General features: G+C 45.4%; 1 pseudogene; it reads right to left on the reverse strand.

The window, feature by feature from the left end:
- Window positions 1-225: 225 nt before the first annotated feature.
- On the reverse strand, window positions 226-804 carry LOC122938916 (annotated as a pseudogene).
- Window positions 805-4,400: the final 3,596 nt, after the last annotated feature.

The following is a 4,400-nucleotide window of genomic DNA, read 5'->3' on the forward strand; positions in this document are numbered from 1 at the left end:
ATGCGCAGTTAACAAGCAGCTCTCGCCATGACAGATAAGCGGTGTGTCTAAGTATCTACGGATGTGATGTAGCAGGGTTAACACACATGCTTTATGAGACATGTTATCTAAACTAATTGCAACTAAATGCGTTAAGCAATTGCTTTTCAATGGCTTTTGTTTCAAGATAACGCAATGAGTTAAGAAATTTGAGTTAAGAGTGTGTGTGTTACCCCTGCTACATCTTTATGTAGCGTATCTCTTGGTCCACTCTGTTATGCTCCTCTCTGTTGGTCATGAACTGGGTGGCGATACTTCCAACAAGAGGATCAGCAGGGTTGCAGTCTGTAAGCAGATGGAGAGGAGAACTTTAGAAATGGTTAGTGCTGGGCTCCAGTTGTCTTTCAAAATATCCAGGCAGATGACACCTTGGCTGTAGATGTTTCAGTGGTAGATTCTCGTCCGAAAGGTCACCTTTGGGAGGTTTAAAAGGGTATTCAGGAGTGAATGTGATGTCAAGGAAAAACACGCCTCCTTCATAGACTGAGCCGGGAGGACTCAGGATAGTCGATCTCCATAGATATTGTCTCCTTTTGGACCAGCACTGTATTTGGGGGGAGGGTCCAGGGTGATATCTGCCAGCTCCTTCTGAATCCTCTTGGCGCTGGTGGACAGGAGTTTGGAGTTCTTGCTCATGCTGACTTTTCTCTCTTTCTTCTTGGGGTTGCTGCTGTGGTGCTGTCTGCCCGACTCCCGGTCTATCTGCTGGCTGGAGGCGGTGGAGGAAGAGGAGCTGGTGCTGGCCCTGGAATCGTCATCTGACATAGCGAGATCACACACACAGCAGCCTGCAGCAAGCAAGCAGAAAGGGAGGAGCGTTTTGTTTAGTATTTTTTAATAAAAGGGTTTTTTAATTGCACAAAAGTAGTAAAACGTAACAAAAACCATATGTATTTGGTATCACTTTAATCATACTGACCCAGAGGGTATAGCTATCACGTTATCTATGACAAAAAATGACTGCCGCAAAATGTACAACATACACTACTCACAAAAAGTTAGGGATATTTGGCTTGTGGGTGAAATTTCACAATGAACAAAAAATGCACTCTAACCTTTACAGGTGAATTTAATGTGATCTTCTCTAAACTTCTGAATCCACATGTCCAACTGTTCAATGTTTCAGTACTTTTTGCACAACTTGCTGTTCTCTAACAAGGAGCTTAAATTTCACAACAGGTGTTTGATCCCAATACATTTCCATTCTGTTCACATTTTGACATCATGAGACCAAGACAACACCTGGCTGCCTCTCTCCGTGCTCTGCCATCCTGCCAACGGAGCTCCGCACCCATTATAGTCAATGGGGACGGATCGGCAGTCCAGGGGCACACGTTAACTAGTGGCAGGATGCATCCACCAGGCTGTTTACCCGCCGGAACAGCCTGCCGGACTCCCCTGCCACTAGTGTGAAACTAGCCTAATAATTGATAAACAGTACCTCTTCATTGCGATGCTTTAAGCAGGATGCTCTCAGAAGGAAGTGGCCACTGATCTTAGAGTGTCAAAGAGTGTTGCAACCTGTTGATGAAAGAGATACAGAGAGACTAAAGAGTCACTGAAAGGCATAGAAGTGGACCTCCTTTGGCTACATCCCACATTGATGACTACTTAATTGTGAACAATGCTCTGCGGAATCGGGTGATGAATGCCACACAACTCCAGGCACATTTAAGGAAGGTGAGAGGCACCCAAGTCACGTCAGACCATTCAAAACCATTTACATCAGTGTGGTCTGCGTGCTAGATGACCTGAAAGGGTAACTGACCACACCACCAGGCATAGGAGTCATCATCTTGCATGGGCCAGGGAGCATCTAAGCTGGACGAGGGACCAGTGGGCCTCAGTGCTGTTCACTGATAAAAGTTTATGCTGAGCAGGAATGTTGGCCGCCAACGATGTTGGAGACATCAAGGAGACAAGCCCATACTACTTACCCATACTACGCTGTGTAGAGGCTCATAACTCTGTACCCCAGAATCTCAATGACCTGAGGGCCACCCTTCAAGAAGATGGGATGCCATGCCTCAGCAGACAATAAGTTGACTTGTGAACAGCAGGAGACATCATTGTCAAGCTGTAATTGATGCTCAAGGCCACATGACAAGTTATTGAGAAGTTGACATTTTTGTGGGGGTATACCCACCACTGGTGTTAGCTTTTGTTTCAATAAATTGTTTGAGATGAAGAAATCACCATTCCATGCTTCTACTTAAATGCCCTGCTTTCTTGATATAATACCACTGTGGCGTGAACTTTTTACGTTTCCATAAATTTCACCTGAAAGCCAAATATCCCTAACTTTTTGTGGGTAGTGTAAAACCTCACTGACATTACTGCTGTTTTTTCCCTTTCCCCTAGAAAGAGTTCAAAAAAGTTAATCAGTAAGTCAGTGGTGTGGTAAGGGGGTGGGGGAGGTCTGCACCAGGTGCCCGCTCTTAGGGGGGTGCCAGAACCCAGAAGCAATGAGTGCTTCCATCAATACAGATGGAAGCGCTCATTGCTGGGGAGCTGTGGTCCTGTCACTCACTGACCACTCAGCTCCCCGTGCTCCTCCCCTCCTTCAGGCCGGCGGCGCACTAAATGGTGAAGCAGGGAGACTTCTCCCTGCTCCACCATTCAGCCTGCAGGCACAGATCACGCTGCCGGCCTGTGTGGGAGGAGAGCTTCAGGAACGGGAAGGTGAGTAAGTACTGTGTTTCTTTTTTTGTTTGTTTGTTTTTTTCAACACAAAGGGGGCACAGAGGACATAACTAACATGGGGGGGCACAGATGGCATTACTACTACAAAGGGCACAGAGGGCATTACTACTACAAAGGGGGCACAGAGGAGAGAGCATTACTACTACAAAGGGGACACAGTGAGCATTACTACCATAAAGGGGGCACAGAGGGCATTACTATTACAAAAAGGGTACAGAGGGCATTGCTACCATAAGGGGGGCAAAGAGGAAATTACTATAAGGGGGCACAGAGGGCATTACTACTACAAAGGGGCCCAAAGGGCATTACTACCATAAGGTGGGAACAGAGGGCATTACTACCATAAGGGGGGCACAGAGGGCATTACCACTATAAGAGGGGCACAGAGGGCATTACCACCATAAGAGCGGCACAGAGGGCATTACTACTACAAAGGGGGCACAGAGGGCATTACTACTAGAAAGGGGGCAAAGAGGATATTACTACCATAAAGGGGGCACAGAGGGCATTACTACTATAAAGGTGGAACAGAGGGCATTACAACTATAAAGGTGGAACAGAGGGCATTACTGCTATAAAGGTGGAACATAGGGCATTACTACTATAAAGGGGCACAGACAGCATTACTACTATAAAGGAGACACAGAGGGGTTTACTGCTATGAAGGGAGCACAGTGGGCATTACTACTGTGAAGGGGGCACAATAGGTATTATTACTATGAAGGGGGAACAATGGGCATTACTACTGTAAAGTTGCACATGGGCATTACATCAGTGAAGAGGGCACAATGGGCATTACTACTGTGAAGGGGCACAGAGGCCATTACTACTGTGAAGGGGCATACCTGTAAGGTGGCACAGAGTGGGCATTACTACTGCTAAGGGGGCACCCTGTGGTCATTACTACTATGAAGGGGGCCCAGAGTGCATTACTAATGTGAAGGGGGCACAGAGAGGGCATAACTACTGTGAGGTGGCATAACTATTATGGGGGCACAGAGTGGGCATTACTACTGTGAAGGGGCACAATGGGCATTAATACTGTGAAGGGGGCACAGAAAGGGCATTACTACTGTGAAAGGGGCACAATGAAGGAATAAGTACTTTAACCACTTCAGCCCCGCTAGCTGAAACCCCCTTCATGACCAGAGCACTTTTTACACTTTGGCACTACACTCCTTTCACCGTTTATCGCTCGGTCATGCAACTTACAACCCAAATCAATTTTACCTCCTTTTCTTCTCACTAATAGAGCTTTCATTTGGTGGTATTTTATTGCTGCTGACATTTTTACTTTTTTTGTTATTAATCAAAATGTAACGATTTTTTTGCAAAAAAATGACATTTTTAACTTTCAGCTGTAAAATTTTGCAAAAAAAACGACATCCATATATAAATTTTTCGCCAAATTTATTGTTATACATGTCTTTGATAAAAAAAAAATGTTTGGGCAAAAAAAAAAATGGTTTGGGTAAAAGTTATAGCGTTTACACACTATGGTACAAAAATGTGAATTTCCGCTTTTTGAAGCAGCTCTGACTTTCTGAGCACCTGTCATGATTCCTGAGGTTCTACAATGCCCAAACAGTAGAAAAACCCCACAAATGACCCCATTTCGGAAAGTAGACACCCTAAGGTATTCGCTGATGGGCATAGTG

The sequence above is a fragment of the Bufo gargarizans genome, chromosome 5 (assembly GCF_014858855.1).
Source record: "Bufo gargarizans isolate SCDJY-AF-19 chromosome 5, ASM1485885v1, whole genome shotgun sequence".
NCBI lineage: Eukaryota > Metazoa > Chordata > Amphibia > Anura > Bufonidae > Bufo > Bufo gargarizans.